This window comes from Megascapheus bottae, chromosome 20 (genome assembly GCF_031878675.1).
Source record: "Megascapheus bottae isolate mThoBot1 chromosome 20, mThoBot2.hap1, whole genome shotgun sequence".
Taxonomy (NCBI): Eukaryota; Metazoa; Chordata; class Mammalia; order Rodentia; family Geomyidae; genus Megascapheus; species Megascapheus bottae.
This window is the reverse complement of record NC_143528.1, coordinates 32,672,206-32,687,357: the sequence shown is the minus strand read 5'-3', so window position 1 is coordinate 32,687,357 and position 15,152 is coordinate 32,672,206. Positions and strand designations below refer to the sequence as shown.

Here is a 15,152-nt window from a genome sequence, read left to right as displayed (position 1 = left end):
CTCCAAAGTAACAACCATCCCATTAAAAGATGGGCCAAAGACTTAAAGAGAGTCTTTTCTGAAGAAGAAACAAAAATGGCCTATAGACACATGAAGAAATGCTCAACATCTCTGGTCATAAAAGAAATGCAAATCAAAACAATGCTAAGATTCCACCTCACTCCAGTTAGAATGGCCAGGATCAAGAAAACTAATAACAACAGATGCTGGAGTGGATGTGGCCAGGAGGGATCACTACTACACTGTTGGTGGGAGTGCAAACTCGTTCAACCACTATGGAAAGCAGTGTGGCAGTGCCTCAAAAGGCTAAACATAGAACTCCCCTTTGACCCAGCAATTCCACTACTTGGCATTTACCCAATCATCCAGAAAACAAGGACATACTAAATCCACTAGCACAACAATGTTCATTGCAGCACTATTCACCATAGCAAAGATATGGAACCAACCTAGATGTCCCTCAGTTGATGAGTGGATCAACAAGTTGTGGTATTTGTACACAATGGAATTCTATGCTGCTGTCAGAAAGAATGACATTGCCCCATTTGTTAGGAAATGGAAAGACTTAGAAAAAATCATATTAAGTGAAGTAAGCCAGACTCAAAGGAACTTAGGCTCAATGTTTTCCCTCATTCGTCATAATCAGTAGAAACCTTGGGCTCTCCTAGCAGAGATTTGCAATAGAGCAAAACCTTGATACATAAGGACATATAGTATGACGCTAAATGAAAGGACCTCTAGAATATAGAAATAAAAGCCATATAATGAATGATTGTTGTCCTTAATGTACTATCTTATCTCTCATTTGCTATCCCTTGGCTATCTCATATTGTTACAGTATCTCACTTTGTTACCTGATATATCGGATATATTTGTATTTGGTTATTTGAAATTGGTTAGGGAAGGGGGGAAAACAAGATGAGGGGTGGGGGTGGGAGGAGGGAAATGGGGACCAAAACATGTGAAAGGGTATCAATCTATATGAATAAATGCATCTTCTATCTGGCAAATATCATGTGTCCCTTCTATTAATTACAATAAAAATATGTGAAAAAAGAAAATTGGAAGTATACATATACATATTGACATATTTTCTCTAAGAGCAATAAGTCAATGGAAAAATGATAGTGATGAGAACATGGGAAAGGCAGAGAAATACAGGAGGTATAGGATGAACTATCAAGTATGATATGGATGAAATAAATGCATGCTAAAGTAGAGGGAAGGAGGCATAGGGTTAAAGTATTACGGAGACTGTAAATAGTTAGAAAAAGGCACTTGGAGAATGTGTGAAAAAGTCAAAAAGCATGAATATAAAAACTGGAGCAGCCGTGAGGTTCCAGTTGAGATTAGACAGCATGAATGTACAGGAAACACTGCTGCCATTGTGATGTGGTAGTGGGAAGTCACTCTACTGTGCATTCTAACCATCCCAATTACTAGGTGAGAAGCAGGAAAGACCCGGAAGAAGGGTTCTGATACACAAGAGAATACAGCCTGGAGACACTGAGCCTGGGCCCTAGACTCTATGCAAGCAAAGCATGTGAAACCATCTCGTGGTTAGTGTTCTGAGCAGAGGGTGAACCTGAGACAAGTGCTTGAGACATACTGATGGTAAAAGTGACAGGAAGTAGGGAGATGACTGTACAGAGAAGTCACTCTTATTTCTCAGGAGTGTGTTCATATCTTTTTTATTCTAATCCTTATCCACTCCCCCTTCTCCCCCATTGTGACAGGAACAAACATTCTATAGAACTTTTAGGAAGAGGTCAGATCCTGACTCACTCTCTGCTCTTTATCCTGGTAAACTAGAAAAAATTCTCAGTGTATTCCTTTCTAAAATTAGATTAGAAATACCTCTGAGGATGTCACGACCATTTAAAGAGATGAAAGGGTATAGCACCTGGCCCATGGCAGATGATCAAGTATTTCTTTAGTTAATTTAATTATTTGAAGCACATACAGCTTGAACTGACTGTTAATTCTATTACGGCTAGTTATGGTGTCGTGGGATTACTATGTTTACTACTAATTCAGCTGATTTACATTGCTGGCCTAATGGTTTGCAGTAATTGGTTTGTGAGATCCTATGTTCCTAAACTCCAGGTCAAAGTTCTGACTCTGTACAGATGAGGCAGCTATTGAGACATTCGAAACTCCTGGAAGCCCACACCTCACAGAATGCTAGATGAAGCAGCACTTTGGGGGCTTGTAGAGGGCAAATCTGAAACTGAATTCAGTGTCTTCTAAGGATAGGTGGCCTAGATGACTTTTAAGAGTCGTTTTTCTTAGATCCAAAATCTGTGGCCATGAGATGAGTCACATTAGATATCTTAGAGAATATCACAAAGGTTACGCTATCCAAACAAAACAATCACTGTTACTATAAAATGATCAACAAAATAAGAGTGTAAACGCAAAGTACTATATGCTTTTATTTAAGCCACTTAATTTCTGTGCTTATACTTTATCATTCTGTCAAGATTCACCTCAAAGGGCTATGATGAAAGAACTAGCAATATTTCCTTACTATGAAGATTATTCTTCTATTATACCCACATTATATTTAAAGTCAAGGTAAGGACCTCTTTTTGTTCTTCATTTTTCCAAATACCTTTGCCTTGCTGACTAAGTCCTTCTGAAAGCGTCTTCATTTGGGATACAAGTGACACGATTCAATTAAATTTAAGATTTATATAAATTTTCAACTCACATTATTAATGAAAGATCAGCTACCTATTCCTTCTTTGCCATGCTCACTTCTTGAGATATCTTTGCTCTGAAAGCCTAGACCAGCCAGGTTGAGTCTTTATTCTTCATAAATTATTTCATCTAGGAGATATTCTTATATCTTTATTGTCCTGAGCTGAATACATTCATGTTTATTAATTGTGGGGAAGAATTTTTATGTGATTTGCATTGATATTAAGATTAATGTAAGTGGTAAGAGTAAAAGATGACTAACCACTGAACTCTACTGGACTGGATTTTCTTGGACACATGTACAGAGCATGGAGCATAATTTAGAAATTCTCAGCTGTTATCACCAATGACCAGTGTTTTATCTATGTGTTGGAAATCTCACTTAGAGTGAAAGTGGCACACACACACACACACACACACACACACACGCACATACACTTTAATTTGTTTTTGAGGAACTAAACTGAGGTGTGCCAGTTTTATCCTCTATCTGAGCCATAGAGGAAGTCAAACAAAGTGATTTGCAGTTTTATAAAAAGGGAAGTGCCTCTTAATAAACAGAGAAGGAGATGGACAGTAGTTAATCTCATTTTTGCTAACAGCTGCCTCCAGCCTTCTTACTCACATGGATTCAACATACACTTCTGGAATAAAAGCCAAAACATTCCCTTCATAAAGATGAAAATAACTATTCTAAGATAACATTAAGCATGAGAGTTAAGATACCTTGAAAATGTGAAATACAACTAAAATTATGACATTATAAGAGTACATTATCTTATAGAAAATAAATACAATTTTTGCAATCCTAAATTTGGTTTCTTGGTGTTGAGAAGTGAGAATTTTCTCACTTCTACAGATGAATGACAGCTCTTCATACATAAGTGATTGTTTAAGAACTGTGTTTCATTTTCTCAAGGGAATACTTTCAGGTGCAAAGAAGCTTCTGCATAGCATGACTCCCCGAGTGTAATTTCCTACCCTAATTTGTCACCACTGACTTGGTCAGACTCTCAGACCATCTGCACAGAGCTGTGGGGAATGAACAACAAAGACAATGACATAGCCATGTTCTTGGCTCCCAACTCTACTCCTGGAGCAAATCCAAAACCTCAACTCATCAGCAGCTTTTTCTTCCCACCAGATATCCCACAGATGAAATGCAATGCAGAAGATAATGATCACCTTGCTGTGCCAACAATGGAAGCAGAGGAGGCCAAGATTCATTTGCACTCACAGACACTGAGTTCTGCAAGGGATCGGACAGATTCCATTGCCATTGCTTCTCTTGAGTCTTTCATCTTCTCTGAAGATGGTTTGACACCATTGGTATTAGGAGTTTAAACCTGATTGGACTGAAAAATTTTCAGATTGCTCTATTGTCATTCAACCTGATAATCCATTCTCATAGTGGGTTAAACCTCCTTGAGAAATTCCTTCCTTCCTTCCTTCCTTCCTTCCTTCCTTCCTTCCTTCCTTCGTTCCTTCCTTCCTTCCTTCCTTCGTTCCTTCCTTCCTTCCTTCCTTCGTTCCTTCCTTCCTTCCTTCGTTCGTTCCTTCCTTCCTTCCTTCGTTCGTTCGTTCCTTCCTTCCTTCCTTCCTTCCTTCCTTCCTTTCTCTTGCCCTCCCTCTCTACCCTCCCTCCCTCCCTCCCTCCCTCCCTCCCTCCCTTCCTCCCTCTATTTCTGCCTGCTTGCCTGTCTTTCTCCTTTTCTTTTAGAGACAAAGGTTCTCATTAGTCCTAGTTGATCTGGACATTTTGATCTTTCTGCCTGAGTCTCTAGTGCCAGTATTTGAGGGGGGCTCCACTACACCCAGCTTATGGGGCACATCAGATCCCACTTGTACTCAGTCTCCTGTGTTAGCATAGGAAGCAACACCTGGTGTTACTTTTCAGCTTAGCAACACCTGTGCAAGTCTTCCAAGGACAGATCAAAAGCTGTGTTGTATCTTTTTGGACATTTTTCCATTAAGCGGAACTATACTGTGTTGTTAAGCACAGAGCACCAGCTTTTTTTTGTCTTCTTTATTAATATGGCTTTGTTCATGCTGGAGAAGCGCTATAACATGAAGGCACATCTGGGGCTATGTTAGGCTTCTCCAGTATTCTCCACATTCCCAGATCCCAGATCCTAAGTTATAAGCAAATGGATAATTAATATTAAGAATTATTCCAAGGTCAAGATTTTCTCTACCTTTTCATTTATTGTAAGCATCTCTTTGTGTGTTTGTTAATAAGACTGAAAAATTAAGTAGAGATATTTCTAAGTGGATAATCTCATAACTAGAATATGATTTTATTATGTGAATGCAGTGAGATGAACAGGGAAAACAAAAGGACAGATAATACAAACTCATTTGGATTTTCTATGCAGACATAATGAAAAAAATATGATTAGTTACAGAATAAAGCTTTTGTACATCAATAACAATAGAGCTCTTAGATAAATCACCCAATTGCAAGTTTTTAGTCTATCTTTTTTTCTGCATGTGAAAGGAGGTCTTAATTCACACTGATTTTGTGATTCTTCTCTCTTTGTTATTACTAGGTGTCCAAAAGCAACTAAGCTCATCTTCAACCATGACTTCTTTTCAATTTCGTCCATGCATTAATCTCACCTGCCAAGCACTACATCAAAGGAAGTCTCACACTGCCGTGGATAATTGTCAAAGCAAGCATTTTATTTATAGATAGCTGAGAATGCTTTTGCTTAGACATTTTCCTCCACAGGTTAATACTTTGACACCAGCAAGTGAGTGTGTTAGCAAAATGTTGGTGTCTTAAAGCAGTTCTGAACACTGAGTGATGATTGCACTCTTTGTTCATTCATTTTCTCTATAAATAACTTGTTGACTATATGATATCTACAGATTTTACAAAGATGCTGTGATAAATACAAAGATTCTCAAATTTCAATGTCTGACATTTAGGGAAATTATACTCTGACAGTCTATGCTGAACAGTTACACGTGTCATTCCAATGCAAGTTGGAGTGGATGGGGTCCATATCAGATGTTTTTATATGTGAGCATAAGAAAGGTTTTATAAGATTGTGAGTGGGACAAAGGAAAGGAGCTGAAACCTAGTGGAAGAGGTGATTTAGGAATTGAAGAATAGTTTTAACAAATGGTGATGGATGTTGGTAGGATACTCTGAGGCACCAGAGGATCACTCTCAGTGAAATCACAGAAGTAGGAGTGGTCAGCTTACTCATCATCAATATATGGCCAAGATAAAAAGAAACTTTGGGTTAAAAGTATAGTGAGACAAAGCCAAAAATTAAGGTAAGATGATACAATCTTTGCAATGCCTTTACTTGGTTTCAACATCTACCCACACAAACACAGGGACACAAGAGCTTTAAATGTCAGGGGGAATATTGAAGAATTCCAGTAAGTATCATATCTTTAAGATGGCCTTTGGTAAATATTTCTCCAAAGAACTCATGCAAACACGTATGTTGGGGGGGAGCAGGGGTTGCTCAACATGAGTCACCAGAAAAGTGCATATCCAAACCACAGTTCTATATTTCCTCAGAACTATTGGAATGGCTTTTTACCAAAAAGAGACAACAAGTCCTCCTGAAGGTGGAAAGAACTGGAAGCATTAGAGGCTGTTAGGAATGTGAAAAGGTGCAAGAGATGTTGAAAACCGAATTCCCTGTAGTCTTAATTCTGAGTCACTATCTAAAATATTTGGAAGTAGAACAGATATTTGAATTCCCATGTTCATTGTACAATTCCTCACAATAGTCAAGATGAAGGAAGGACCGTGTGTACTTGCAAATTAAGAAAATGAAGAATGCATGTATAGTGGATTAGCATTCAACCTTAAGGAGAAAACTTGCAGAGTGTTGATGGCTCACGTCTGTAATCCCAGCTGCTCAGGCAGCTGAGATCTGAGGACTGAAGTTTAAAGTCAGCCTAAGCAAGCAAGTCCATGAGGCTCTTATCTCCAATTAATCACCAGCAAACTGGAAGTGGGGCTGTGGATCAAGTGATAGAATGCCAGTCTTGCACAAAAGCTCAGGGAAAGTGTGTCCAGGCCTGAGTTTGAGCCCCAAAATAATAAAAAAAGAAAATAGAAATCTTTCACAACAGAGTTAATATACTTTTAGATAAATCTTGAGGAACTAATGCTAAGATAAATAAACCAATATCATAAGGAAAAATATTATGCTACGTCCCTTACATGATGCATAGTTGAAGATACATAGAATCAGAGAATACACTAGGATCTTCAAAGGGCTGGGTGGTAGGAGATAAGTGCTTTCTGGTTGGTATAACTTTCAGTCATACAAAATTATTCAGTTCTAGAGATCTGTTGTACAGTAGTGCAACCCTAGTTAACAATAAATACAATAAGTTATACTTAAACCTCATTAAGAGGATAGTCTTCATGTTTTGTTATTATGGAAATAAGTAAATATATAAAGTCTTTGCCTAGGAAAAGAAGGACATATTAGTGAAGGAAGACTAGATACAAAAAGAACATATTGTAAGAGTCAAGGTCAATGATAGAGTGAGCAAAGCTCTTGTAACAATGTGACAAGGGGGCCAGGAGTTTGGCCTAATGGTAGAGTGCTTGCCTAACAATGTGAGAAGGGGGAAAATAAAGAGAAATGTGTGAAAGTCAAGTCTGTAGAATGGAGGCATTTCCCTGGCAAAGGAGGGGGGAGAGCTGTGGCAGAATGGGACTCAAGCTGACTTTGGTTTTAATTAAAGCTCCCTGGGACAGATGTTCAAGATTAGTCTATGTTCAGGGCCTCTGAGCATTGTCTGTCTCCACAGTTAACACCTGAAAACCTGAGTTCTCATGATTTAATTCTTTTTTTATTAAATAATTTTTTATTGTGATTAATAGAAGGGTTACATTATATTCACCAGATAGAAGGTGCATAACTTCACAAACATTGATACCCTTTCTCATGACATGGTCCCCATTTCCCTCCCACCCTCCTCCCACTTACCTTGATTTCCCCCTTCCCTATCCAATTTCAAATAACCAATTAAGCACATCTAAAATATATCAGATAACAAGGTGAATAATTATAACAAGATGAAATAACCAAGGGCTCATGATTTAATTCTCAACTTAGTTACAGTATATGAAGACAGATATTCTGAAAAACAGAAGAGGCTACAGACTTTCTTAGAGATGTTATTGGGTTGGATTTGGTGGGCATGTAAACTTGAAGAATCACTGTGGAAAGCAGATTGGAGCTTTCTCAAAAAAAAACCCTAAAGCTAGAAATAGATATAAAACTAAACATAAATTTGTGATACCTGTCTTGGGCATTTATCTGGAAGATTATAGAACAGGTAAAGTTACCTGTACAACCACATTCAGTGCTGCATTATAGCTTATTTATAGAAACAGCCTAGATAGCCTTCAATCAATGGGGAAATGGCTGGGGGGAGTGTATTTGTATCTACCTGTCTATCTATTTGATTTTACAAATAAATAATATAATATTATCAGGAAAAATAATATAATATTATTTGCAAGGGATATCTATCAGCTTACATTTTTTTCTGTCATTTTCTGTTTCCATAAATATACAGGGGATATAAAGGTAATATATAAAATATTAGTGAAATGAATTTATGTGAGACAAATAGGGTGGCTTGTGTTTTATCACTTTTTACTCAGGGAGGAGAAATTTCATATTGCTAAAGTGATATAAGATCATTAAAGGAAGTTACCTACTTCAATGCATGTTGTTCTACACCAAGAAGGAGACAAACCATTTAAATACTTTTGTACAGTTCCTGGGACTTGAACTTGGGGTCCTAGGTCCTGAGCTTCTTTTGCTAAAGGCTAGTGCTCTATCACTTGAGCCACAGGGCTACTTTTGGCTTTTCTGGTAGTTTATTAGATAAGAGTTTCATGGAATTTCCTGTTTGGGCTGGCTTCAAACCTTGATCCTTAGATCTCAGCCTTCTGGGCTAGGATTATAGGTGTGAGACACCAGTGTCCGGCTTAAATAAATATCTAATATTTTATTGTGTTTTGCCCTTTGGTATGATTGCATAGGTATTAAATGTAGAAATTATTAAGGGATAAAACGTTTACCAGTATAGTTTTATGATAATAAATCCTTAGTTTGTTACAGTGTTCATTGTATTTCCAAAAACTGTAGTAAACTGCTTAGCCAAATTAGCAGGTAATTACTCAATCCATTTGGTTTTAGTCATATAGAATAATTTACCAGTTAAGGTAATCAGTATTATTGATGACACTGACACTCTATTCCTAGAAGGATTATATCTCTCAAACTGGAAAAAGCGAGGGGGGGAAACCCTACTAAGAATAATGCATGTTTTTAAAATATATAATTCTACAATAATTTTGAGTTATTTTTCATGAGTTCTATGTGTACATCATCACTGTTTTGTTCATTCAAAATAAAAACTACTGAGATAAATGCTCATAGATTGCATAATAACCACAAACATATTACAATGTGGTATTATGAATGCATTGCTTCTTGGGAAAAGAGCCTTATTGCGTAAAATAAAGAAGCATGCTGTGTATCAGAGTTTTTATGGAAGACTTCAACGAAGAAAATTAGTTCTAAAACACTGTATCCTGCTAGGAAGATGTCTGGAATGCATTCATATGCAATGGACATCTCATTTATCCCATTTTATGTTTGCCTAAGTGATGAGCAGGCCATTTAACCAGAGTCAGAAGGTATCTGATTATGTTGAATAATCTGCCAAGCACTTTGTCCCTGGCATGTTACCAGCCATGTTCCTATCTATATTCCCTACCAACACAGTTGTCATTTAAATGGCCAGGACAAAGGTTGTATTAATTTCTACAAGACTCAACAAATCAAACACCAAAGCACACAGAAAAAGTAAACTTGTGAGCTGTGTCTAGTGTCTGTTGCCTCTTAGAAATAAGAACATCCAGCTGAGAGTTTGACCTAGCAGTGGAGTGCTTGCCTAGCATGCACGAAGACCTAGGCTCTATTCCTTGGTACCATAGATAGAAAAAGCCAGAAGTGGTGCTGAAGTTCAAGTGGGAGATTGCTAGCTTTGAGGAAGAAGTCCAAGCACAGTGCTCAGGCCCTAAGTTCAAGCCCCAGGACCATCAAAAAAAAAAAAAAAAGAAGAACGTCCTGTTTTCATCACTTAGGGTAACATCTCATGTGAACATTAAGTGCTTGACAGCTCATCCATTAGCCATAGGATGCATTTTGACAACAAAACATCAATCTCAGTTTTCTATCAAAATGCAACTAGAAAGACTAATAGAAACAAGCAACAAAAGTGGGACAAAAGCCATCACTCTGTGATTATAAAGCTAGAGTCCACAGGTAGGTAATAAAAGGAAGTAGTCTAATAGGACATTCTCACCATTAGAAACTCAGAAAGAAAAACATAAAAGGTGTTCCAGTAAAAAAAAATACATCCAAGAAAGTGACAGGTGCTAACATAGGCTAGTGTTCTGTAGGTCTTCGATGAGCAGACAGCAAGGCAATTGCCATGGTGAGCGGACGTACAGCTTCCCAGTGGCTGACAATGGAATGAGTGCATTGGGAAATCACTTACTGAAATGCTCGTTGACTCTAAAGAATCTTATCGATACTTCATGTTCTCCTCCACTTTCATGTTGCCAATTTATAAGAGCCAAGCTGGTAAATAATGTAGATATTCTACAATGCCACCACACATTTGAGGTCATGTTTAACGGCCCCCTCTTTGTCTGTGGCTGATGCAATCCAGTGGAGGTAAGTTATATTTCTTACTGTCTATGACCTTCTTAGGTATACTTAGGAACTTGCACAAGCTTTCAACAATGCTTATGTACCTTCCTACATTTACCATTGCTAGACTTAGCAAAAATATGCAAGATATGCAACTTCCTTACTCTCAGAGGTTTGCCTAACAATTTAAAAATCTATAAATCTGAATGTACCGATATCAATCATTTTCTCTTTCACTCTTACTGCAAAGTAAGACATTGCTATTTCCTAGACGTGACTAATTCTTCCACCTAGTATTCCATATTTTTCTACCTTTTTTGGTGGAGACAATAAAGCCATCCTTCTATTTTATGTATCTTCAAATGTTCTCTCTGAGCTTATGGATCATCTAAATTAAATGCAAAACAAAAGGGAAGCTCTGCAGTTCATCTGTCTCTCCATGTATGAAACTTCTTATTGAACTAATGCTATTTTACAGGGGTTACCATTCCTTCATCATCTTAGTTAAAAGGTTTTTTCCCCCCATAGGAGAACATAACAATTATCACTAGAATACTTGTGAACCTCTGTACTTCATCCAATGACAAAAAAGTCTCTTTGGAACTTTAAACTTTTATTCATGCCACTTCCTGGAAATTTGTCTCAGAATATTTTCTGTGGGCCACTATATCCAAAACTGAAGTTATCTTTCCTGCTTAGTTATTTCTCTCTAGCAGAGTTTTCTTTCAATAGTTAAGGTAGGTACTATACTCAACCTAATTTTTAACTGTTTTTTTTATTGTTGTTGTAATGTATAAAGGGGTTACACTTACATTTGTCAGGTAGTAGGTGCATTACTTCTCACACCTTGATATACCTTGTCATGTTTTTGTCCCCATTTTCGACCTAATATTTTAAATTAAAAACTTGAGAGCAAAAAAGACCCATGTGTATAAATGATCATCAAGTCTTGCTTTACTTGATTTCAAGATATTTAAAAAATCCCCATCTATCTCTTTATTTTTCCTCCATTTCTACTCTGCTCTTTCCTGTGATACAGCTTTGGCTCTCTAATTGGTTGTGACTTGGCTTTCGATGTCATCCTACCAATATGATTTTCTGACAACAGCCTGCATGACTGTCTAAAACCCCAAACCAAGACCCACTGCTTTACTTAAAGACTGCAGGAATGTTTCTATTGCCAGTGAAAGTCCAAACTTGTAACTATGGCTGGTGAGAGGCTCTATGAATTATGTATGAAATTCAGATTTCACTGGATGTTGACTCCTGCAGCAACCTGCTTGCCTGTGAGGTCATCAAAAAGAAAGGCTTACACCTTAATTATAAACATGTAGAAATATGCATATACAGATACACACAAAGAATTTAACTAATGTATTATATATGTAGGAAAGGGTCCAATGGCTTAACTCCTATGTTAAAAAATGAATACCAAGCGATTGATACCAGGCAACTTGAGAGAATGGGTAGGGTTTAGGAGAGAACAAAAATATTTCTTAATAAAAATGAGAGCATATGTGATATATAAAACCTACGACATAATATTAGAGAATACTCTTAAATTGTTCATCGGGTCAAGTTTGAGCTAAAATAGTACCAGGAATTATCACTTATCTTTGGGCTCTGCCTCTTTAAAAAAATGCCACTTTTAGGGCTTGAACTCAGGGCCTGGCCATTGTCTTTGAGCTTTTATTCTCAAGGCTAGCATTCTACCAATGGACCTACAGCTCTAATTCTGATTTTTAGTAGTTAATAGGAGCTAACAGTCTCATGGACTTTCCTCTCCTTTCATTCATTGATTATAAAAGCCATTTAAAAAGTTATATTTGAGCTATGCAAGAGAATATTGTAGGCTATTGTTCTGGATATAAAACAAAGCAAGTAAGAAGCAGTTCAGTTTTTACCTATCTTCAAAGAATAACACTGCAGGGAAAAGAGAACGAAACTAGAGAATAACTGCAAAGAAGATATGTGACAGACTGATTATGAATTATATAGGAATTCTAAGAAGGAAAAGAGCGCAGTGGATCACAACGGCCCAGAAAAGCTTCAGACAATAGGACAAAATTGAGAATACTGAAACACGGCTGAGCCTGGGCATCTGGAGGGGAAAAGAAAAACATTTAGGAGGAAGAAGAGTTGTAAGTAATGGCAGGATAGTTGAATACTACTGTTCTCTACCCCCATACCAGCTTATAATTCTTTTTATACTTCCTCTAAAATAATGTAATGATACAGTGTGTTTAACCTAGTCTATCCAAATTAGCATTATTTTAACCTCTTATGTATATAAAATTATGAATGGTAAATTTTACATCTGGAGTATTAAAGTTTTTGAAATTGAGTGTGGATTTTCACTTCTTCTGATACAGGTATTGCTCTTTTGACTGTCAGATGTCCTTTCTCCAATTTACAAGACTTTGAAAGGGTTGCTGATAGCTGTGATTGAAATACATGCTTCTTATGCAAGGACTTCACCCAAACTTGATGCCCTGACCCTTGGTGAATGAATGATTGGCACACAGCTGACTGTGACCTGGGGCAGGCTAATTATATCCCTTCCCTGGCATTTTATGGGTAAGCACTTGAAGAGTTTAGGCCACTGTCAGTAAATGTAAACCTGCAGTGACCTCTGCTAACACTACATCCTCCCTCTTCTACAGAGGAAACAGGTCTGCAGTCAGAGAAAATGGCAAAAGCAGGAGAGCTGAACAGAGAGGAGAGAGAGAATAAAAATCATTGAATCATGTTGTTGGATGTTTTTTAGAGTCTGAAACCATCTGGCTTCATCATTCCAGTAGTTAAAAGTCCACTTCTTGCTTAAGCTTCATTGAGTTGGTTTTGTCCATTTTAGCCTCATAGAGAAATCTGCCTAAAACAGGTAGAAAGTGAATAAGGTGGATATGGGCAGAGATAGGAAGTGTAGAGAAGAACCAGAACTGGACAACAGGCATGAGAAAATAGGCAGAGACCAGAAGCAATTTCTAGAAAGTGACACCACAGGACTTTATTAGAGATGGAACACATTCAGCATAGGAGGAACAAGAATTGAAATCTGAGATATCAGGAAATTTATGGATTCCAAGGTGGAAAAAATTTATGGATTCCAAGATGGGTTGAGGAAGTGGTTTTGAATGGAAGCAACCTGCCCAACCCTTCTGGCTGAGTTCCTGGAAAACACTTGGTCCGCTCATGGCTTTAGTTGTAGCACACACACTGCCCTGGCATAACCCAATGAAGTTATCTTAGTTCTGCTCCTGTCAGCATTCCAGGGAACATGACAGAAAACTATGAGCATTTAGTTTCCCAAACTCAATCTTTTAGTTCTTCCTTCTCTTTTATCTTCCCACTTCAAAGGAGGAGAATTTATAATATAAAACTGTATTTTTCAAGAGGTGGTCCCTGCCCTAGATGAATTAGATCATTAAGAACATTTAAGAAATACACATTTCATTGCTCCAGCCACTGAATCAGCAGGTTAGAAGTGACTGGGACTCTCCATGTTCACAAGTCCTGAAGTCAACGTTGATAATCATTAGAACTAGAACCTGAGCAAATGAGGAGTCCAGCATTCAGAGCTAATATTTCACCTAATAATTATCAACCTTTATGAAAAATTAATTTTCCTTCCATTTAGTCATTTGAAAACCATGTGTTGAGCATGTTCTGTATGTTGTATTTTACTTCAGATGTTTTGGATATGTTAGAGATCAAGTCGGACACCATTAATCACTAAAAGCAATGAAAATTTAGGCTACTATGTGCCAGACATGGTTGTCCAAATCAGTAATTCCAGCTACTCAGGAGGCAGACAGCTGGAGGACTGAGGATTGAGGCCAGCCTGAGCAAAAAGGTAGCAAGAACCTAAGACATCCAACAAGCTGGTGTCATAGAATATACTTGTTATCCCAGCCAGTACACAATCTGTTAACTCAGATGTAAGTAAATAGGCAGGTTGTGGTCTAAACTGGTATAGGAAAATATATAAAACTCAACCTAAAAACACAGAAACACCTAAAACAATGTGTCTCAAATGTACATTGGTTAGGTAGAGAGCATGAGTCTCTGAGTTCAAACCTCTGTACCACGAAAATAATAATTATAACACAGATGCCAGTGGATTATATCTATGATCCTAGCTACTCAGAAGGCTGAGATCTGAGTATCACAGTTTAAAGCCAGCCTTGACAGAAAAGTCCACAAGACTCTTAATCTTCAATTAGCTATCAATATCCACCCCCCAAAAAAAAACCCAAAGAAACAAAAAAGCAGATGTGAAGCTATGGCGCAAGCAGAGTACTAGCCTTGAGCCAAGAAAGCTCAGGAACAGTGCCCAGACCCTAAGTTCAAGTTCTAGGATCCCTACGCACACATGAGTAAAGTTTTCTATGGAAGTAAATCCCAAAAGAAATGACATTTAAATCAAGAAATGATAGGAATCAGTGTTAGGAGGTCAAAAGAGCCATGTTATGACAATATGGGTCATGTGAGAAGGAAGAGTAGGCACAGACCAGCATGAACAAGTCACAGCTAGTGGTGGGCAGGAGAGCTGGAGAGGGCAGATTTGATGGAGATCCTCTACCTGCAGAATTAAAACCTTGTAACAATTGTACACCTGCCATTGAGTGCAAAGTAGAGGCTACTGAGAAATTTCAGTGAGGTCCTGACATGGTCTGATTCATGAGTTTTTAAAGGTAGACATTACATAAAAAAGAAGACTTTCCCTTGGCA

At 37.7% G+C, this 15,152-nt stretch overlaps 1 protein-coding gene and 1 long non-coding RNA gene across 10 annotated transcripts in view; one reads left to right on the top strand and one right to left on the bottom strand.

The window, feature by feature from the left end:
• Positions 1 to 15,152, bottom strand: part of Marchf1 (membrane associated ring-CH-type finger 1) — a 698,633-nt gene that overhangs the window by 38,248 nt on the left and 645,233 nt on the right. The window lies entirely within an intron of this gene.
• LOC150049360 (uncharacterized) lies at positions 1,481 to 13,159 on the top strand. Of its 2 annotated transcripts, none has more exons than XR_016538993.1 (4): positions 1,481 to 1,559; positions 2,484 to 2,577; positions 12,794 to 12,998; positions 13,085 to 13,159. It is a non-coding gene; the product is annotated as an uncharacterized LOC150049360 (long non-coding RNA). The 2 variants fall into 2 exon arrangements; XR_016538994.1 differs by lacking the exon at positions 1,481 to 1,559 and adding an exon at positions 1,769 to 1,803.